Genomic DNA, 23,635 nt, shown 5'->3' on the forward strand with positions numbered 1-23,635 from the left:
CCCCGATGCAGGAAGGCACAGTGCAGAAAAGTCCCCAGCTTGGCATGGTGTATGTTGTCCCCATGGGATTGCGCTCAGTGCACATGGGGTTGTGCTTGGGGTTGTGCAGAGTGTGCAAACTGACTCAGCCAGTGCCAAGAGGAGTCAAGCCCTGCCCCCTGGAGGAATCCAAGGAGGCTCCACAGGTTGGATTGGCAAGCTCTGCAGGCCAGATTAGGCCTGCTGGCCAGAGGTTCCCCATCCCTGATTTATAGGCTGCTTTTGAGGGGAACAGCATTCCGTGCACCTCGGTGTTCAGTCATGCCAGCCACATGACCACGGAAGCGTCTTCGGACAGTGCTGGCTCTTCGGCTTAGAAACGGGGATGAGCACCGCACCCTAGAGTCGGACACGACTGGTTGGGGACACCTTTTTTTGAGGGGAAACCCTCCAAAGCCCTCCCATTCGGAGGGTTTCCCCTCAAATTGGACTCGATGGCCTTGTGGGCCCCTTCCAACCCTACTACTCTATGATTTCTATGATTCCATGCTGAACAAGTGAACTAGACATGTGCATAACTCTCTTTCTCACAGAAAGCAATGGAACATAAAAGTGCTTTGGTTGGATTGTGCCTGGTATCTTTGTGTGTGTGTGTGTGTGTGTAATTTATTTTTGTTTAATACTTCTTTGTTTTGCCCTAAGTGTTCAGAAGCTCTAGCATAAATGCCAGAAAAGCCTTTGGCCACTTGAAAATGCATTACTCTGGAAACAGGAGGGTTAATTGAAAAACCATCTGAATTTTAAAAGAAAAGTGTGCATAGAAGTACATCAGCTTTTCTCTGAACTGTAAGATCTCAAAGGACACAGGTCATTTGAGTTTAAAGAAAAGGTGCTGACATCAACCCTGGATTTGGCTCCAGCATGGAATTTGTTTAGCCTATTGGGGCCTGTGAGTGTTAAAAATCATCTGTGTGTGACAAGCATGCAGGTAACAAAGAGCACTCTCTCTGGCCAATTACTTGACAAGATTGTCTCTTGGTGGGCTTAATACTATCTTAACCTAAAATTAATTGAGACCTGACCAGGGTGTGTGTATCTAAAACAGCAATTGACAATTAGCTAATCACAGAAGTATTCTGAAATCCACATGGTATAATACCTTTATTAGGACAACTCAAAGATCACCCCCCCCCTCAAAAAATGTGCAAGCTTTCAAGATCTCCAGATGGTACAAAATGCAGGTTGCTGGGGACAGAATAGGACAGGGGAAAGAAAGGCTGATTGGAAGTTGCAGTCAGGATGTCAGCATAGTCAGAGCCTTAAGATGATATGAAGGAGGAGCATTTGCAGACATTCAAATTGGGCTCTGCCAGGAGATATGATGATTTCAGGTTACAGTGCCCCTAGGACTACTGAGAACAAGAAAATTGCAGACAATTGTCTATCTTCCATTTAAAAAATTTTAAAATCCAGCTGTTACCTCAACATTTTCACTCTCCTGGGCGAACCAGACAGGTTCCTTGGTTGGTGGAAAACGGAAGTAGAGATCAACTAGGCAGTGTGTTGCAGTTCTTCTGTCTTTCCTTGTAAAAGTTGATTGCCTCTAGCTCTTCACTACTTTGATTATCTAAACTTGGAAAGATATATTTGAGAAGACTTAATGCCAGCAAAGCACAGAACAGAGGCCTGAACCCAAGGGGTTCCCCCATACTGGTTAATGCCCTATATTACTTCCAAAGTGTGATCTTCTCCATTACTCCAGCCCAGTGATAAATATGTCAAGTGTACTAAGAATATGTGAATCGATTCTCTTCACAGGATCAACAAAGCAATTTGCTGTCTGGGTCTTGTTCTGCTGTGAATGATAAACAGCAATAATGGAAGTATGGGCAGTTTAACACACCTTGCGCAATCTGGAATTTAGAAACCATTAAGGGCCACATTAGCCATTAAAGGTAAAAATAAGAGAAGATCAGAAATAAAATAAAGCCCAGGACCTGATTGTCAGCATTGTCTCTGGCAGTATCTAATCCATCAAGGGCTCTTCAGGCTCCAGAGCTCTGCCATCAAACAACAGCCACTAATTCAATGAGGTGTGAAAGCGCCTATTTGTGCAAGAAGAAGGGAAATGGTTCGCTTTGCCCAGAGACAATCGGCTGCCGCTTTTAATCAGTTCAGAGGCTTCGAGTGCCAGGGTAGGTGTTGATAAAGGTTGTATCAGGGGTCTGATGTGCTGATTCAGTGTGACCATGCATAGCACAGGCCAGTGCCCGAACTGGAAGAAAAGAGATAGGAGGCAGGATGGTTTCAAAAGAAATGGGATGGTTTCAAAGTGGGATAGATAAATAAAAAAGGACACAGGATGGTCAGGCCAGACTCAATTATGTCCACTGGAAAAGAGGTGACATGGCATTCTTCCCACCCCACCCTACTTGACATTACACAGTGCCTCAGGCAAATCTGTGTAGCCCAGGGCAATTGTCTGAATCTGTGTGGGTGATGCAGTCCACACAGGGGAAAGATGTCCCAAATCCTTCACAATACATCCGGGGTATTGCTACTTATACTGCCAGATTTGCACTAAAATGCCAGCCTGGAGACAGGGGAAGATTCTCTGCAAACATGAACCCTGAGTGTGTTTCGTTCATCCCATCTCTGTACTGCAACAGATGTATTTTGGGAAGAAGTGAAATCACAATTAAAGGACTTTTCTCTGTACTGACCATATAAAGGCTCTCAGGGTCATCAACTATTGTTGTTGTTGTTTTCTAAATTCTGCACTTTGAGCTGAGTGCATCTCAGCATGTGCAAAAAGCCTTTCTTATCTGACAGGAAACAGTTTCTTTAAGAAAAACAGGGCAAGCACGGTTTGTGTTTGAACATAAGCAGAGTGGCCCTGAAAGAGTCCTTCTGTTTTGTAATAAAAGAAAAAGTAAGGAAATAACAGAAATATCAGATCCAGGCTTTTTTCAATAAATGATATTATATCCTTCTATCCTGGCATCTGGCCAGAAGGATGAAATCTGGATATTTCTCTGTTTTCCGGTTAGTATGTAAAGGCAAATCTAGCTGCACAAGAAGCAGTACTCTCAATATGTTATAATTTTCCTGCATCACCCACATTATTTCAGTCAATTTGGCATGGGCTACCCCTTGACAGAGATTGACCTGTGGTATGCACAGTTGCACTGGATCAGGGACAGTTGCCAACGCCAGTTCTCGAATCAGCTTCCATAACTATCCCCCTGTTTGATCTACAGCAGTAAGCAGTTAACTGGGGGGGGGGGGTCGCATGAACTATTTCATGCATTGACAGCATCTGCGAAGAGGTTGCAGGGTTGCCCTGGCTAGCCCCGCCAATCACAAGTGCTGGCCCTGCCTTCAGCAGTCGTGAGAAGAGGCCCTACATGCATCAAGGTGTGAAATTATGCTGTAGCATTCCCATGCAGACCATAATGACACCTCCTTTGCACCAGTACTCAGACGTGCTTGCACACACCGTGAAAACTATTTGTCATTGCCATTTCAATCAGAGGTTTTTTCCAGCCTGCTTCTGCCACTTCTCCTTAAGAACATGGATTTTACAGGATAGAAAAACAAGGAACAGGCTTTGAAATGATGGCAATGTTTTGTTGCAGGAAGGGCTTTCTTCAATCGTAGCCTCTACATATCACTGCTGTCTACAGTGTTCCCCCACCCCTGAAATCTGCTGCCTTTCAATTTGTCTGGAATTTTAATATCCCTGCTTGTTAAACAGAAGCAGTGTCCTGGATTGGCATTTCCCTGACACCGTAAGAATTGACTGCTGCTAAGATTCTGTTCCATAGTGGCAGATGCAGCATTAAGGAAAGGTCAAAGGGACATCATCACTTTCAACAACGGATGGAAGCAAAAGAATTTATTATTATTATTCCCTTTTCACCTGGGGTCCTTTGTTTTTCAGTCAGATCACATCCTCTTTGCTACCAATATTTTTTTGTTTTACTCGTACTCTTTAAAAATCAGATTCCTACACCTTCGCCCAATCAACTGTTGTTTGTATGTCATGTGGCATTTATGTCATGTGGCATTCAGTATATGGGAATGGTTGGTAATACATTTGAAATATTGAATTAGTTTTTTTAAAAAAAATATGGCCCTCTGAAATGTCCAGCACTCCCTCTTTCAGTTTCTACCCCATGACATGCCAAATTCTCCATCCAAAATTCAAAACCTACATTATCTCCTGCACTTGTATTTAAAGAGAACAGGAAAAAGGGAAAACACATGCGAATGTAATAGCACTCTCTACATCAGTGGGCCAAACGAATGGTGTCTCATCTCATTTGGCCCTCATATTCTGTCTCTTTATGGAAAATGAGGGACAGCCTTTTCCAGGATGGCAAAATCTAACACACACACACATACTGCCACCACCATCCCACCTAAGTGCCTGTATTTTCATACTGACACTTCCAGGAAGGTTGAAGCTAAGCAACACTGGCAAATATGGATTAGTAGCCATTGAACAAGTGGACTTTGAAGTGGCCCTTCAATATGTAGGTCAGGAAAGTTTATTACAGCTATTAGGACAGTGATATTCCTTAACTATCACCAATTTGCTGGACTTTGGGTCACCTGGGGTTTGGAGAGGAAGTTCACGAGAAAAAGGGTATGAGACAGAATAATTATGTTGGCTTGTTCTCATGGAAATTTTGGGGTCAGTGTTAATTTCTATAGAGCTAGTCACTAGCTGCTAGTATATCAAAATGGTAACCAAGAGGGCTTTTCTGCCACAGAATTGAAAAACCGTTATTGCAGCAAGTCTCTGCCACCTACAGACCAAAATCAATAACGTTTCCAGTAAAAAGCAATTGCAGAATTATGAGTTTTAAAAAATCTTTATGTGGTAGCTACTTGGCTTCTCAATATAGCAAGAATGGTGTGGGGGGGGTAGAGTGGGGATGGGTGTTGTTTTGAGACCTGCTTCCGCCACAAATTTGAATTTGGTGTTATTCTTCTTGGACCACTAGGAGGTCTAACTGGCCACTTTGCTATCTTGATTTTAATGCCAACAGCATTAAGTGTTATAAAATCATTAACAGAAATGGCTTGCAATTTGCTTCCAAATATTTTATTGCAGATTTGCAAAAAGAAAGAAAGAAAGGGAAGGGAAGGGAAGGGAAGGGAAGGGAAGGGAAGGGAAGGGAAGGGAAGGGGGGGGGAGAAAAAGAAAGAAACAAACCACCACCTGTGTAACTTTAAGTGATTAATTAATTGATGAGATCAGTTGAACGCCAGACAGTTCATCTGTTTGGAACATGGTCTGAAGGTGCAGATCTAAAGAGATCTGGGTCTGATACATACCTGATAGGAGACACATCTGGAAACCAAATGCACACCACCTTGAGTTCCATGACTGAAGAAGTGGGGCATAAATGTAATGAATAATAAATCTTTAATCTTTAATCAGGTTGACAGAGCCAATATGTTAATATAGACATTCAGAACCGAGATAGGAAAGAGGATATTATTTCCTTTTTAAGGTCATCATCATGATGTGAAGTGTGCTACTACTGGCATGCTGAAGTAAAATATATGTAAATATACAGAGCCAAGACAAAATCTAAGTTGAAGCTGTAGGCAGTATGATCTGGACTGGAGTTTATAACTCGGGTTAGGTAAAGGTTAGGGAGTACCTTAGGCTGCAGTCTATAGCCCGTGGTCCCAGAATCCAAATCTCTCTCGTCGGCATCACGTTCATAGCCAGTCATTCACCCAGAGTATTTTTCGTTCCCTTTCTATCCCTCTTCTAACTACTGGAAGGATGGATAAGAAAACTATCTGGGCCCCACAGTTCTTGAGTTTCCTTCCCAAAGCTTCAAAGTCTGATGTGATTTCTTTGTAGCTCCGCTTGGTGGTATCATTTGTTCCCACATGGATAAGAAAGGGATACCTGTCAGTGGGCTTTATGAGTGCAGGCAACCCTTCAGTCACGTCTCTAATCCTTCCTCCCAGGTGACAGCACACCTGGCGAGTCCACAGGTCTTTGCGACATACTTGGGTTTTGATCCCACACAGCAAGGAGTCTCCCACTACTCCTACTCTTCTCTTCTTCTTGTTGTAGGCCTTGGTTTCATTGCCTCTGCTTGACTGACCTTCAGCCTCTTGCTCCCTCTCATGCAGGTTCCCCTGTAATTCTTCCTCTGCAGGCTGTCCTCCAGTCTCATGCTCAAGTACCTGGAAATGGTTCCATAGCGTTATTGCTTCTACTGGTGCAGAGTGGCTTCTAGTTCTTCTGCTACTAACTATCACCCTTTTCCAAGGAGTATCCTCTATTGCATTTTTCCTCACCTCAGCATTTCCCTCTTCTGCTTCAGTTTGCTGTTGCTCTTCAAGCTTCTGTTCTTCACTTCACTATTCAACAAAGACTAGCCTAGAATGGTCACTTGAAAAGGCACGTTTTGTAGAGATCTGAAGCTACACTCCATATTTGATACAGTGAGTAAAGTTACACCATCCTTGCAGGGTGTGATGGATCTGCCAATGAAACCGGCACCATGGCAAATTTCTCCTACAGTTATCAATCATGCTCAGTATTCATGCAGTGGTATGCAGTGTTCTTCATACAAATGTTTTAAAAATTGAATATAGCTTTCACATGAAATAATGTCTGTTCCAGCAATATTTGTGGAGATAGAGAGAGCATTCAGTTGTTAGCCAAGGTATAGGAACAGAAGTAATGCAGGCAGGAGATACTTTGAAGGCTGTCAAGAGAATGAATTTTTCCTTGCATGCCATTTTTTGTGCCCAGGTTTTGCAGAAGTAACCTCTGCCAAGTTGGACTATCTTTCTTGATTTCTTCTACTGCCTTGAATCTTAATCATGGCTATATCTTGATAACGGATGGTTCTATCTCTCTGAATGAGGATAACTCCTGATCAGAGATAAATTGTGATTTAACAGGGTTTCTCTAGAGGAACTTGTGGTGTTTCAATTCATCTTTCAAGAGAGAAAAGAGAAATAAATGTAGAAATGGACTATCGAGCATCTTATCACATCAACAACCAGACTTTTTCTTTTCATAGAGGAAAAGCTTAGGTAATTCTCAAACTTAGGTTTACAGATTTATACAATTGTAAGCAACTGTACTCATTTCCCATAACTTGTAAATTGTATTTGGCTCAAGTGACAATCCCTTTTAACTGTCAATAAGCTGATGCATGATTAAAATATTCCACAGCATTGTAAAAAGACCGTGAATGTGCTTTGAGAAAAATACTACACAACTGTAAATATTTTGGCCACCTCTGCACAAGAGAATTTGAGATGTTTGAAGGGGAGCACTAATTTTAGAGGAAAACCAGAATACCAAAGGAATTAGATACTTGCGATATCCCATGAAAGATGTCTTCAGAAACTATTTGTTCCAATTGTGGTGTGGTTCATGGTTAAGGCATAAATTGTTATTGTTGGATGTATTGATCAATCTTGTCAATGCTTCACCAGCCTACCACATTCTGGTTCAACATATAACCCAGAAGTCTGCCCAAATCATAAGAAGCATACACAAGACTGATGATGTCACACAAAATGTGGCCACTCAAGGTGGCTTCACCTCCAAAGTTGGTTAGTTCAACTGGCCCTGAAGATGGAACTTTGATATAAAATAACAATAATAACAACCCTTTCCTCTACCCAGTACAATTCCTTGCAGCCAAGGTCAGAAGTACCTGTGGTAACCATGGAGAAGGCATTTGGAAAGGAATAGTTCTATTTATGTTTCTTACACAACGAACACACACACACACCACAGAAGTGTGCAATTCTGTTTTTCCCCTTCTATAACCTTTTCTGCACCTTTTCCTCAGAGTACATTACAGTTGCAAAAGATGCGGGTACTACACAAAACATTGGAAATTGACGTTCTGCTGCTACCTAGTGGCTAGATCCTATCACACCATTTAATAACATCTGACCTTTCCATTACAAAATAGAAAGTTGGTTCTTCAGCTTTTGTATGCAGGAGCCTGAGGATGAGGATGGTGTGTGTGTGTGTGTGTGTGTGTGTGTGTAGCCTCTCCATTACCAATAGTGCTAATGTGTTAGTTAGTTGTGTTGTTAGTTGTGTTGTTAGTTGTGGCTAACAACAATACAACACAAAATTATAATTAAAACATAAAAGCATATTGAGTGGTTTTCGTGGCTTCCTAATGGTTTCACATTCAAGTACTGATCAGGCCCCATGCATGCGCAGCTTCCTCACTGCTATAGGATGGGTGCTCCCTGATCACTCACTGTAGCTGTTGAAACTAATAGGGGTGTTCGAGCAATTCTCCCCTTACCTTGGCCCTGACTCTAAATAAGCACAGAGATTACAAAGATTCAGTTGCCTTCATAAAAGGCAAAACCCAGCAGAGAATGAGCTGTTTTCTACCCACTGGCTCTTTTCACAGAATGCTGAGAGACCAAAAAGCATGTATATTGGAAACTTGTATTCAAAAGCCACAGAACTGGTTGGTACATTTACTATAGAACCATCAAAGGACTGCATAGTATGGATTATTTTGTGCATACATCAGTGACATAGCAGTTTGCATCACTGGAGAAGTTTCCTCTTGGTTCATTTAATGATTTTTTTTTTGGGGGGGGGGTTGAGAAGGCACCATCACTTCACCTTTGGGTGTACTATATATTCTCTCTGCTCTGGATTATTCTTAGCTCAGCTGATTAATGTATTGATGTTATTGTGCCTGTGATGGTTTGGAAGACACCACCAATAAAGCCCTGCTTCCTATTCTCCCTGCCTACTTGATGTTCCTTATCAGGAAACACAACATGTAGCCCCTTCCCCTCACTGACCACCACCATGATGATGCCTTATTCTAGCCAGCCTCTGAAGCTCTGGAGCATTGGATAAAGCTTGGTGTACACAGAGCTAGGTCACCACCAGCAGCCATTCCAGCAGACTATACCGAAGGAAATGAAAAAGCATGGCCATTCCACCAGCCCTGCTGAAGATCTGCTTTATAAAGGCTCCTGTCATGCCCCCACTGGAGGAATCTTCCTCAGAGGAGAAGCTAGAGCTCCCACAGATGAAGAGCACCCCAGAACAGCCCATATTAGAAGACCAAGAGGAACCTGGGTCCTCAGAGAAGATGGCTATAGGTCCATCCCTGCAAGTGGCAGGGGACTCCACCTCCAAGGCAGAGGCTGAGCAACTCCCTGACCCCAGAGAACAGTTTCATGACAGGAGGGAGGCAGTAGGGCTCCTTTAAGAAGGAGTGCTCAATTAGAAAGGAGGAGTCCTCGGGAGGAATGGATTCCATGAGCAGGACTCTTGCCACAGGGCTATAATGAACTGCAGCTGAGCCCTGGATGGGGCTCAGAAAGCTCTGGCTATATAAGCCTTCAGTTTCAGCTTAGCCACTGCTGGAACAACATTGTTCTACTAGCTCCAGCACTGTGTATTCCTCATCTTGTCTTGTGATTGAATCTCCATGCTACTGACCCTTGGACTGCATAGGGTATCTGTGTTTTGACCTTGGCTGTGCCTCTCTTCTGGAGGTCACTCACTTGCCTGGTAATACTGTGCTTGACCATTTGCCTGTGTAACTGACTAGCCTATTGGATTTGTGCATGTATTTGCCTTGGTTAGAGACTTAGCCAGATCAAGACAGTTTCTCCTCCTTCAACTGTCACCACCACCAGCCATTCCAGCAGGCTGTACTGAAAGAGTTAAAAGGGGAAGTAGGGACATTCCACCAGCCCTGCTGAAAGATTCTTTCATTTTTTCCTCTTCCCTGCCCATCCCTTTATCCTTGCGCATTATGTGTTTTTAGTTGTAAACCAGTGGGCAGGGACCGTCTCGTTTTACCGACTATATGTTAGCCACCCCAGGAGTCTTTTTGGCTGAGGAACAGGATAGAAACACTATGAATGAATGAGCTATCTAGCAGTGGAAAAGTAGTGACAGAACAAGATGCTCTCCTGAAGCATGGAACTGGACTCAGAAAATCAAACTACTTTCTATTAAACTCAGAAAATAGCCCAGTTTATGCCAATACTCCAAACCTCATTCAGACCCTGTTGCACCCTTGATTGTGTCATTAGGAGTGGGGCAGGATCCCATACTTCCCCACTTCCCTTATGAGCCTAAAACCACCTTCCTCCCCCCTCCACCTGCCTGCCTCCATTCATCCAGCCCCCTCTGTCCCTTCCACTCACTGTCTGCTGCTCCAGCAGTGGCAGAAGTGGGATGGAGGTCTCTCTTCATGCCTGCAACATAGCTGTGGCTGCAGGCCAAGTGCACTAGCAAATGTAGAATTCCCAGCTGTGTGTTAGTAACACTGAGAAATTTACATTTCCCAGTGCTCCTGGCACCAGGCTCACACACAGCTGTAGCTCTGTGCCAGGACCTGGCTCTAGGAGACAGTGAACTCCCTGCTTTCCTCCATCCCATCACTGTTATTGTAGCAGTAAGGCAGAAAGGTTGGCAGTGGAGGGAGGGGGTTTGGGGATGTGTAAATGGATGGATAAGAGGAAGAGAGGACTAGATTTCTTCTCCGGTCCAGACTGAAAAAAATGTCAGGGCTGTAAGGCTTGCCTTGAGGGGGGAAATACAAATTATGGAGACATCACTAGTAACAAATACTAGCTCCGGTATCCAGGTCTGTGTCAGTTTCAACAGGACCTGGGACAGCTCCCAAAGAAAATGTATGTTGCTTCTGTAGGGATGTAAGCACCTCTTAAGCAAAGCAAACCTCCAGTATCCTAGTCCTGCCTCTGAGCGGAGAGGAAGTTTTTGTGGCTCACCTTCTTTCTCCCCTCTTTATCAGTTGTTGCCTTAAAGGAGAGCTTGTAGGCATTTAAAGGGGCAAGAAGCCTTTCTCTCTGACATTCCTGGGTTGCCTTGTAAGACACCTGCAGTCTTTGTCTAGGCTCACTGTCATAGATCTCATAGAATCATAGGGGTGGAAGGGGCCTACAAGACCATTGAGTCCAACCCCCTGCTTAATGCAGGAAGCCTGATTCCCAGACAGTCTCCCATCCCAGTACTAACCAGGGCTGACCCTGCTTAGCTTCCAAGATCAGACAAGATCAGGCACATCCAGCCCAGCAGCTTACAGGGGAGTGAGGGCCCTTGATGCGGTAATGGAGCTGTGTGATTCCTCCTGTGAGGAATCTTAGAACAGTAGGGTTGGAAGGGGCCTATAAGACCATCGAGTCCATCTGAGGCCTCGGGGGCAGAATCTGGTGTTGATTCCTTTTCTTTGAAGTAACCTGCAGAATATATGCTCTCACACTAGAACCTTGGGCTCACTTTGGGCCAAATCAGACATTACTTTAAATCTGTGTCTAGCAGCTAAGTCTTTGTTTTTACTCTAGAGTAGGTGCAGGGGCCCTGATCCAGATCTAGTGTGGGCTGTTAAGATCCTGAGCTGCCCTGGGACCGGACAGCCGAAGGGACGTGCATGCTGGCTTCCGCCATCAGCCAGGAGGCCTAGGGTTCCTGCTTCCCTGGAATAACATCAAGCCAAGGGGGAGACCACCCTGGCCCACCCACTCGCCAGAGAAGGAGCAGTTGCAGGGAGCTCACTTCCCCTTCCCTGCCACAAAGAAGATTCAGCTCTGAGAGTTTTCCTGGGACTGCAGAAGTCAAGGGAAAGGAAAGCTCTGGACCCATCCATCGGCCAAAGGGACAAGAGCCATCAATTGCTGTTCAAGCAGGAACACCAGCGAAGGCAGATCGCCCTGGTCCAAAGTACATTTAAATACCCGGTTACAGCTCTCCACCTTGTTCTGGCCTTGGAAAACTGATCTCCCTCCTTTTCAGTGGAGGCAGGCCAGTGGTTCCGATGCCGGTGGGGCTGTGCATCCATTCTGGGTTTCAGTCAGAACCAGCCAGAACTTTAAAGGAGCTATTCAAAGTCCTGAACATATTTTGGGGGTGGGGTTCAGCACACTGGACAGCTGCTTTAGAGTTCTAGCTGGTTCTGACTGAAACCCAGAATGGAGTCACATCCCCACTGAAATCAGAGCCACCAGCTTCCACTGCTCCTTTTCACTCCACTTCCCACCCCCTTGAGTGTCTTGTCTTTTCAGTTTGTAAGCCTGATGATAGGACCTTTCTCTCTATTTTTAGTGATGTGAGTCACCTGGGGAGATGACAATTGTCTGAAAAGCAGGATAAAAATGCAAGAAATAAAAAATAATGAATAATTCTCTGGAGTAAAAATGAAAAAAAAGACATAGCTAGCAGCTGTAATGTGTGTTTTGGTCCTCAGTGTTTGCCAGATCCCTGATGCACAGTCCTACCAATTCTCAGTGTCCGGTGCATCTGGGTTTCATAATATGCCAGACAGAAAACAATACATCCAAGGCTGAGAGTTCATGCATACATGCATCTCCAACTTCCCTCTGCCACAATGGGAACTAAGAGATTGCTGCTATCACGTTCTCTTTAATTATACCAGCAGGATAGGCAACCCTCAATACAGAGTCTGTACCAAGAAAACATATAATGAAGCAATTTGGGCAGTCTCCAGCATAAAATGTGGGTGTAAAACTGATACTTTAGACAGACAGAAAAGTATTATAAAGAAGCAGAAAGATGTAGCATAAAATATAGCAAACCACAGGATGACTTATAGGCAGATGCATTTCTTCACTGCTTGGCTAAGGTGCAGAATTATCAAGCAGCACTCAAACATACAAGTTCTGAAAGTCTTTCCTTCAGGCCATTTCAGAGAATCCAAAATAGCATTGATCACATGGCTTCTATGCCATCTCTACCTGTGTCTATTCCATAGGCATCACAGAGTGAAATGCAGATCCTTTTGAAACCTAAACCTCAGTAACAGTACCATACCTTCACGCCACTGGGTCAGTATCAGCCGAACAAATAATGAATGACACCAGGCACTGAAACGGAGGAAGTGTGTACCTTTTAGGCAATAACGTTTAGTAACGTGTATTTTGAGAATCCCAGGAGAAAAAAAACAGTGTAGACAAAATGCCTAAAACACTTCCTGGGAGGGACTTGTCAGGGAAAGGGTGTGACAGGTCACTCACTGGCTGGGTCAGACATGATTTAATTAAAGGAAATGCAACTTACACACCTCAGTGAGACTGAATTTGCTTTTCTAGGTCCCTAAAATGGAGTTTGGGCCCCGCAAAACTGTAGCAGGCTTGCCAAGTAGGCCAGGATCATGGTACTAGGCGTGCTCTGTGCTAGGGCAGCCTTCCTCAGCCTGGTGCCCTCCAGATATTTTGAACTACAACTCCCAGGATTCCTGATGATAGGCTAGCCTGGCTAGGGCTGATGGGAGTTGTAGTCCAAAATATCTGGAGGGAACCTGTTGAGAGAAGTCTCTGTTTACCCTTTTGCTAGGGAGATATATCCAGACATAGGAATCCTATGATATGGCAGGCAAATAATGAAGGATTTGTAGAAGTACATTGGCACACACCATAATTTTAATCCTCAAGTTGAACCTGCAGGTTTATTTAAAAATTGTTTTCTGCTTCTGATCATCTAGCTTGTGAACATTTTAGGTACATGTCTAATGTAAAATGAGCTATAGGAGAGGAACTTTTGGGCTGTGCCAAATCTTTTATAAGTCAAGACATTTTTGGAAGGTTTCAGCAAATACAAGATGGAAATCAGAAACTTATCTTTATTCAGTTAACTACATTTTAATTGATTTAGCAATTAATTGCAGAAGAGGGCAATTTGTTTATAATCAGTCTGGAATTTTATTGGGTAAAACTCTACTTTCTCAGTTTTACATATCTAATTTTGTAATGGTTTGTGTTTTGTTTTTACAATAAATATTGACATGGTGTGCAATATTTCTTGCCATCTTCACTGTTCTGCTTAAGATAATTTTCTGCTTAAGATAATTTTTACTGTGAAACATTCAGACACCTTCCAGGGAACCAAAGTTGTAATAAAATAGACCAAACATTTTGAATAAATTAAACTGTCAGGGTTAGGAGAGATCCCTGATCATCTTATTGTATGGATAAACAAAGGAGATTAGTAAGCAGTAAAATAACCCAATATATTTCCCTTGGTGACATCATCAAAGCATGAAGCAGTTTTATGAACTACAATCCAGCACTTCTTTTGGCGGGGTGGGCAGGCCTCAGGCTTGCGGGATCTACTTTTTTATATACTAGAACTCTGAAATCCTCCAACTGGAGCCAGGTGGGAGAACATACTCTAACAATTAAGGAATGGGGTGCCTTTGAGTACACACTCAGCTCAGTACAAGAACCAAGCTCTCCAGTCCTTTCACAAAAAAAGTCTACTCCTTTCCTTTTTCAGCAACGTAATTTGGCAGGAAGAAATCTTTTTAGTTGTTGCTACTGTTAGACAACAGGAAGTCAGAAATCCTTGCCAATCTACTGCAAATCAACCAGAGATCTCCCAGTAGGTCTACTTTCTGCCCACTTTCTTTTGCTCTAGGGGAATAATTAGAGGCAACTGGGAGAAAAATATACACATGGGAAGAAAAGATACTATTTCCAGAATCTGACAGCAGATGGCAACAGAGTACAACAAATGGAGAAGATAGTAGTGTGCAAAAGCGCCATTATAAAGGAAAAACAGGGAGTATTCAAAAGATCAACCTTCTGTTCATACTCCATCTATCCACTTTCTCCGTACTGATCACAATTTTATACATCTTTATAACGTTCCTCTGTTAGCTATATTTTTCTAGACTTAAAACTCTACCCTTCCTTTATAGGAAAACCGCTTCTACTCTGTCATTTTCAGCCATCCTTCTCTGTACTGTTTTCCAGTGACCAGCACTTTATGCAGGATTCCCAATCTGGCCGGACCATAGATATACATAATGGCACAATGACACTTGCTGTGTTATTATCCATCCCATTCCCAATCATTCCTAACAAGTAATTTGCCCTTTTCACTACTGCAGCTCACAGAGTTTTCATTGAATTTTGCACTGTAACTGCAAGAACAGTTTCCTGAGCAGACACAGCCAATTTAGATGCCAGATTTGTATATCTGAAGTTAGGAGTTTTTGTCCCAGTATAATTTGTGAGAGATTCCAGTTCCTGAAAACATCTATGGCACTCTCTATGGTTCGTTAGCCATAAGCATGCTGTTGACCTATTGGTACTCTGTGTTTCTTGAATTTTATTTCCTAAGGTGACATTTTCTCCTCTAGGAATATAAATGAATGTCTGAATATTGATGAAGCAAAAGGTCACATGGATGGAAAGATAATTCAAAGACAGTGGCTTGAAAGTGAACTCTTCAAAACCATAGGTTTGGCTTGGTCAATTAAGCAGCTGCCAGCAATTCAGTAAATAACATAAACACCTGATTAAATTGTAACTGCTTTGGCTAATTCTCTGTCCTTGCTCTGCACATAACACACTTGAAATTCTACTCAAGTAACTTTGTATTGAAATACAGGGGCTTGTATTTAATGGAATCTGTTCTTAAATAGGAAAAGGGAAGTGTAGAAACACCACCACCACTCCCACCCCCCATAAGGTTTGTGTATTTTGCTCCTACTCTTCTTTAACTATAAATTAAATGCAAAACATTCTTTCAGTTCTAAAATATTAAGGGTGGAACTTAAAGTTACATGTAGTTCTGTGATTCATTTATGGGAGTTACTCAAACTGAAGCTGCACTTTGAAGTGGAATCTCGTAATTTGGGGGTTGGACTCGATGGCCTTGTAGGACCCTTCCAACCCTACTATTCTATGATTCTACTACTATTCTATGAATACTAAAACCTGGCGTCACTCAGTGTATGGCGTATGGTCTGTGAAGGGTTAAAAGGAGATTGGCTGTAGCCACCCCTCCTCCCATAACTCAGTGGGTGGGAGTTATATTCTGTGTTCTTCTCCTCCCCTCAGTCAGTCCTGTGTTTGTGAGCCTCAAGGCCAGTTATATTTGTTACCCTTAATAAAGCTGTTGAACTGTTCTCCAGGATTCTGCTGTGGTGAATGGTCAACAGAGAGGTGTGCAATCACCTGAGTAATTGCACAGGGGACCCAAACAAGAATACTACACAATGAATCTGAATCGTGGGAGATCCAGGAAGGAGAAAAGGAAGTACTTCTTCATATAGCACATAAACTATCCAATTTGTTACAAGATATAATGGGAGCCACCAACTTGGACACCTTCAGAAGGGATTACACAAATTCATAGAGGATAAGGTTATCAAGAGCTACTAATCACAATGGCTATATGCTACCTCCAATATCAAAAGCAGTATGCCTATACCACTTGCTGGAGAACAAGAAGGGGAGGGTGCTACTGAGCTCATGTCCTACTTGTGGGCATCTGTTTGGCCACTGTGGGAACAGAATGCCGGACTTCATAGGCCTTTGGTCTGATTCAGCACTGGCTCTTATGTTCTTATGGATGTGAGAAGTAAAGGCGATTCTTAATTTTTCTCCTAACACCATTTTTAAGCCCCTTTTCCCCTGTGCCAGTTTTCCTCTTTAAATTGCAGCCACAGCAGCACGTGTGTGTGTTGTGTGTGTGTGTGTGTGTGTGAGAGAGAGAGAGAGAGTGTGAGAGATAGACCTAGATGTAATGTTTTCCCCATGATTAAGGTAGACACCTTAAAAGCAATGGTTTGTGGTAACTGAATAGCATGTTTGGGGGTGAGGGGAGAGTCCTGGCAGCAAAGAGAAGAGGAAGATGGATTTTGAGAACAGCATGGTGAAGGAAGACTGATAATGGACCTAGCTGAGCTTCTAAACAAAGTGAGGCAGTCAGCAAACTGCTTACCTCCCTGGGATTACACAGAAACTTGGCAAAAGATAGAAGGAGCAGGGTTGCTCATTGAAACTGAGATGGACTGTTGACTTATAAGGTGTCAGTTTGGGAGTAAAGTTGACTGACAATTCTTCTTCCCCTTTGTGACAAATATTTGCCCCAGAAGTCTTTGCATTCTAGTTTGGGCATCTTGCAAGGCTCTTGCACGAACCAGCATAATCTACCTTGCAAATATTTATCCAAAATAGGTATCAATCTTCTCTCTCTCTCATAAGTTACAACTCTCATTTTAAAAAAGCAGATGAAATACTGAAATATATTGTCATGAAAACTTTGAATCATTTTGATTCTAACAAGGCATTTAAGCAGAAGCAGACATGCTATGACTTTTCACAGTTTTCTGAGCCCATTATTGTTAAAGTAACATGGGGAAAAATAAGGTGGAACTATTTCCCACCTACAGTCAGGAAAAAGCAACATGTGAATCAGATAAGTTTCAAATGGAGGATAACTGCTTATGTGTAGTATTGTTCATATGTTGTGCTTATGATATAAATGAGTAAAAATAATGAGATATTTTGGGAAGTGAATAAAACTGAAAAACACTTCAGATTTAAGCTAGCAAGACAACAGACCTGTGGAAAAGACCATAGATGGTATCCTGTCTTGGGAACTTAAGGAAGTATGGCTCAGTAGTGCTGTCAAGGACATGAAGTAAATATATTACTGCCAAATTGTTGGAAATTGGGGGGGGGGATTATAACTAATTGTTAAATTGTGCTGAGCTAGAGTTTAGTTCTTTGTAAAAACATCATGTAAGCAGCTCATAACAAATCATATAAATATGATAGTCAATGCTGAGGAAAGTCAGGATAATAACGCCTGGCCTCATTGGCTTCTCTACCCCTTTTGCTATAGCTCAGGAGTGTCATTTGAGTAAGACTCTTTCCTCTTCTTTTAAAAGGCATGCTCCTAAAAGAATTCTTAGAAAGCATTTTGAGTGTGTTTTCTTGTAATTTTTGTATGTGGTCTGTGTTCTTATATCATATTCTATATTCATGTAAAGACTGATTACAATTTAAAGTAAAAGAAAAAAAGAAATGCCTGATCTCAGAGTCCTGTGAAATTATCTCTATGTGTTTATACCAGAAGTCAGTAAATCTACATTCCTGGTGACAGTTTGTTCTTAGGAAATTGAATAAGAAGTATTACCTGCTGGTTCAAGACTAGCTAAATGCTGAACTCTTATCTCATAGGGTAAAATCCAACCTAAGTCCTACTTAGAGTAGAGCCATTAGTCATGACTTAAGTCCCATTCATTTCAATGGGTCTACTTATGTTGGATTTTACCCATAGAATCCGTAGGACAAATTCATCACATCCTGGCTTAAGGAGGAAGGTAAAAATTAACAAGCTGCTGAATGCATTTACTGGTTGACTCTTCTAGGGCTGGTGTCTGGAGCATAATAGCAGTTTTGGAAGTGATATCCAGGGAGGGGAAAAAGTCAATTGATTAAGTCTGGAGAATAATGGGCATGCCAAAGTAGCGATGCCCTTGTGTCACATATAGAGTTCTGCTTTCAGTGCCAAGCCTGGCTTTTACGATGACAGACTTCTCCTGTGCTTTTTCCCTAAGCTGAAATGATGCCTCCTTTCCCAGGGACAGACTATCATATAGAAAAACAGCAGAACAAATGTTTAGTAATAGAATTCTCTGTTTATCGAGTGCAGACAATAAGTATAACTGGAGGCTGATCCTCTTTCAATATATATTTAAATATATACAGTGTAAAAGTGTAGCTGGTTAACATCACAAAAGGTGAAAGCCAGTCAGCACTTCCCCCCAAATCATTTTGTTTGAATAATATGAATACTTTGGTTTCATGAGAAAACCTCAAATAAAGATGTTTTATTATCGGATTATGTGTACAGTGTTCTAATCCAATGATGGGGGATTAAATTGGTGTTGTTTATTTGGTCAGTTGCTTCCGACTCTTCGTGCCTTCATGGACCAGCCCACGCCAGAGCTTCCTGTCAGCCGTCGCCACCCGCAGTTCCCCCAAGGTCAAGTCCGTCACCTCCAGTATATCATCCATCCATCTTGCCCTTGGTTGGCCGCTCTTCCTTTTGCCTTCCACTTTCCCTAGCATCAGCATCTTCTCCAGGGTATCCTGTCTTCTCATTATGTGGCCAAAGTACTTCAGATTAAATGGGTAAGGCTCACATATATTGTAACTTCTGTTCTTAATTTAATGCATCATGACAGTAAATCCAATTCTATCTTCAGATTTCCCCCTTTATTTCCAGTCCACCCACAAAATAAATCAGTTTACATCAAATGAACTATCCTTACATAAAAGACATCATGAATGTAATAGGTGTCAGGGTGGAAACTGAGCCGATAGAACCCCAGAGCAGTTCTGATTCTGAGGAGGAACAGCAATCCGTGGGAGAGGAGCCAGCTCATCCCTCACAGGCACAGCAGCTGGCAGAGATTCCTCCTGCCGGCATCCCTGAGATAGTGATCCTAGCAGTGAGAAAGTGCGGGAACGGGGCTTGCTAGATGCTCGATACAGACGCAGGGAGCAACGAGCGATGGAGGGTGCGGAAAGAAGGCGTAGCACCCGTTTGGCACGCAAGCAATGGCCACCTCCCGTGGACCCAAGGGAAAGAGGGATGATCTCTCCCTAGCCCATAAGTTCAGGGTCTTCAAGTGACTCTCCTTCAAACGGGGATCAACTGCCTACTTGGAGCATAGGCTACTCTGCTGTTCCTTGCTTAATCGCTGGTGATTAGCATCTGAAAGAGTCATTAAGTTGTAAAAGGATTAAAGCCTTGAAAAGAATCCTTTCAGTTGGCTATTGGAGTCTACTGAAAGAGGCCACTAGGGCGCTCCTGACTATAGAGTTCTATAGAAGTCTTTGTAGGGTCAAGAATAAATACAGTAACATCTGACTGCATTTCAGTACCACTGTGCCATATCCTATTACAAATGTTTCATTTTTACAAATACCAGTACTATTGAATACATCTAAGCCAGGGGTGTTGAAACTCAGGCCCGTGGGACAAATCCAGCCCACCTAGAGTCTCAATCTGGCCCTCCAGGCTTGTCCAGATGGCCATGCCCCCTTGCCTTGGCCCCTTCCCCCAGCTGCCAATTATTTGATGGTTCCTCAGGTTTTGCTTGGATTTTTTCCTATTCTAAAAGGTTGAATGCCTCTCCTAAAGCTTCGTTACTGGCAGTAAGAGCAATAAGCTAAAATATGCTGGTATTTGGGGGTATTTTGTCCTTGCACCTTTGGCTGCCACTTACCACTGGAATGTGACCCATGAGAGCTTCTCCAAAATTGAATTGGGCTGAAAGAGGTTCAACACCCCTGGTGTAAGCAGGCTGCTATCTTAAATCTTTCCTTCCAATATAGCTCTACTAAATTCAGCAAGACTATCCCGGAAAATCTAGGGCATAGTTTAGGCTTGCAGAATTTACTTTCTTTTTCACTGGACCCTGAAGTCCGCCCAGGGCCAGCCCAAGACATTTTACTGCAAAGAACAAGACAACTCCCACTCCCATTCTAAGTACAAAAGCTGACTGGGTGGTAGATGAATCTATCTTCAACACTGATGATGGGATAGTGTCCTCTACAACACCTGAAGGCAGCAGGCTAACTTAGGGGGCACAGAGCAGGCCACATGGAGCACAACTCTCTCTAACATCTTACTGCTGCCTCCCAGCATTTCCTGCCTGAGGCAACTGCCTCACTCTGTCTAATGGTAGTGCTGGCCCTGAGTCCACTCATTGCAGCCTGGTGAAAAATACTAGCTCAGGAAAGTGGATAAAGAATGGTGAAGCAAGGTGCCTCTGAGTGAATGTTCAGCCCAGGAATTTGTTTTCAGTACCACAACTGGAACCTGAACACAAATCCTTTCACACCCACACCAACCTACTTCTACTCCCTCAATCTTTCTTGATTTTCAGAAGGAGGAAAATAAGGCTTTTTGCTGTCACTATTATTAAGCCATGGAGAGTCAGAAACCCTTGTGATTTATGGCAAATCAGCAGGAAATCTGCCAGTAGATTCTGATCTACGTTCTGCCAACCCCTGATCTCAGAGGCTTTCCATCAGAAGTGGGGTTGTCAAAAGTCTGGTACCTGGGCAAGGCCTGGGGTGGAGGTCTTTGAACTTGGAGGATGGATCCAGAGTAGAGCCCAGCAGTTTGGGGTGCATCTAGGGTGGAGCCAAGCACAAAAGCTATCCATCAGTGAAGCAGTACAGTTTAAAAACTAAAGTCTGGGGCAAGGGAGTGGGCAGCCTTGCCCCTTACGTTTCTGGCAACCTGAAAGTAAAACTGAAAGCAAAGACCGTTTTTTCCCCCTGGTCACCAGCAATCCTAATCACACATTCTGGAATCTCCCAGACTCTTGCTCTCTGTCGATGGGCTGCTGAGTTTACTAGCTGGATTTTTCTTTCCTCACTATCCTGTCCCTAAGGACTCTTTCCTTGCCAGTTCTTCTGAGTCTTGGGGCTCCTTCACATGGAGCTTTTATCCTGCGACTGGGATTGCTCCTTCACGAAAGTTTGTGGGCTCTTTACATGACGCCATGACCCTGCCGTGACCCTCCAGTACAGGGCGTCTCCTGCACTAGATGTCCTTTGTTCCATTTTTAAATAGATCACAGATAATGAGCTATCAAATTACCCCCTTGTGTACTGCTTCAGTTTTCTCCGTTAAAAGAGTTAAAGAGGTAAGAAGAGGAGCGAAATCAATGACAGATAATGGAAGACTCATACAGGGAGAAGGTGGGGGGGGGAGGAAGTGCATGTAAAGGGAGTCAGTTGTGATTCTGCATTTAAAATGGAAGCAAAAAGTCCTGTTTTAAATGCAGGATTTTAGGCTGGTGTAGAGATGCCCTTGAATTCCTGCCTGTCTAAACACTGGAATGCTCCAGGCGGAAAGGATTCTAGTGTTCAGAAAGGAGTTATCCCTGGATAACCCCTGAATAAGCCCCACTGAAAAAGTAGAGCTTCTTCTGAGTTAAATGTTTAGTTCTTTAGTATACTTATCTGTCACATTTCAGCCAAGACTGGTTCCCAAAGTGACTTAGAATTAAAATTCATCAGATTCAACATAAGTAAGTGGTTATGTGTACGTATGATGAGGAGAAGAGGGTGTTGTTTCCATCTCTTTCAGTTTCATCTTATGTCTTGCGTTTCAGCTGCGCTTGCCATGGCCTGCATCAATAGCTGTTATTTCTATATGATGAAAGAAACATCCTCCTCCATGTCTTAGCATCTGGTGGAACACTGAGAAGCAGGCCCTGTTAGATGATGGAGATGATGGTGAAGGGAATGTCTTATATGCCCTATGGTGTTCCCCCTCAGGGATAAGGGCATCCCTCCCAGAAATGTGCCCCAACAAAAAAAAAACTGAGGCACCACAGAGGGCCTTCGGTAGCAAGGACTCTTAACTGTTAGATCCATTATGTGAATAGGGCTGTGCTGTAACTTATTGTATTTCAAAGAACAAAAGTTTTCTGAGGAAAACTTGATACATTCCACTTTCTCAGGTGTTTAAAAATATGGATTGCGAGCCATAAGAACAGTTGTTTGGGAAAGCCTTGAGGGAGATCCTTTTCTTGTCGATCACAAGCTGAATATGAGCCAACAATGTGATGTGGCCGCAAAAAAGGCAAATGCTCTTTTGGGCTGCATTAATAGAAGCATAGCTTCCAAATCCTGGGAAGTACTAGTTCCCCTCTACTCAGCACTGGTTAGGCCTCATCTAGAGTACTGTGTCCAGTTCTGGGCACCACACTTTAAGAAGGATGCAGACAAACTGGAGAGGGTTCAGAGGAGGGCAACAAAGATGATCAGGGGACTAGAAACAAAGCCCTATGAAGAGAGACTGAAAGAACTGAGCATGTTTAGCCTTGAGAAGAGAAGACCGAGGGGAGATATGATAGCACTCTTCAAGTACTTGAAAGGTTGTCACAGAGAGGAAGGCCAGGATCTCTTCTTGATCATCCCAGAGTGCAGGACACAGAATAATGGGCTCAAGTGACAGGAATCCAGATTCCCGCTGAACATCAGGAAAAACTTCCTGACTGTTAAGCAATATGACAATGGAACCAATGACCCAGGGAGGTGGTGGGTTCTCCCACACTGGAGGCGTTCAAGACGAGGCTGGACAGCCATCTGTCAGGGATGCTCTGACTTGGATTCCTGCATTGATCAGGGGGTTGGACTCAATGGCCTTGTAGGCCCCTTCCAACCCTACTATTCTATGATTCTATGATTCTTAAAGTAATACCTTAAGTTCTTCTGTCAGATTTTATAATGAAAAAGGAAGGAATCAATTGTCTCGAGACCTTGGGTCATGCAATTAACTCTTTGCATCAGTTCACTTGTTCTGTTGTATATTTTCCACCTCAGGTTCCATCCATCCATATTTATTTGTTTGGGGATTTGTTATTGGTCTTTGTGTAAGCAAGCCTTCAGGAAATTACAGGCCCAAGAATGCTGGCATCTACCAGGAGAGGAGAGAATCTGTGAGCCTAGCAAAAGGAGAAGGTAAACCTGGCTGCTTCCAGGGATAATGCTAAGGGGTAACAAAGGGTAGGAGGCATTCTCCCAAAGTACTTCCTGCTACTCCTTTACCTCCCCGTACTCCCAAATTTCAGTCACAGTATTTTAAGGTTCTAAAGCCCACAGGAGGTTAAAAATAAAGAAGCTTCATTCACTCTAATCCTCCACTTTAGCAACAAATAGAAGCCATTGCTGCTCCAGCCTGACTAGGCCAACTCCCCAAACTGCCTCTGCATGTCCATAATCAAGGCTGGGATCCAGAGCCCCATGGACATAGGGGTGTAGTGGTGAGATTTTTTTTTTTCTTAGTATCACA

This window comes from Heloderma suspectum, chromosome 4, assembly GCF_057233095.1.
Source record: "Heloderma suspectum isolate Gila_16-S chromosome 4, 16-S_ref, whole genome shotgun sequence".
NCBI lineage: Eukaryota > Metazoa > Chordata > Lepidosauria > Squamata > Helodermatidae > Heloderma > Heloderma suspectum.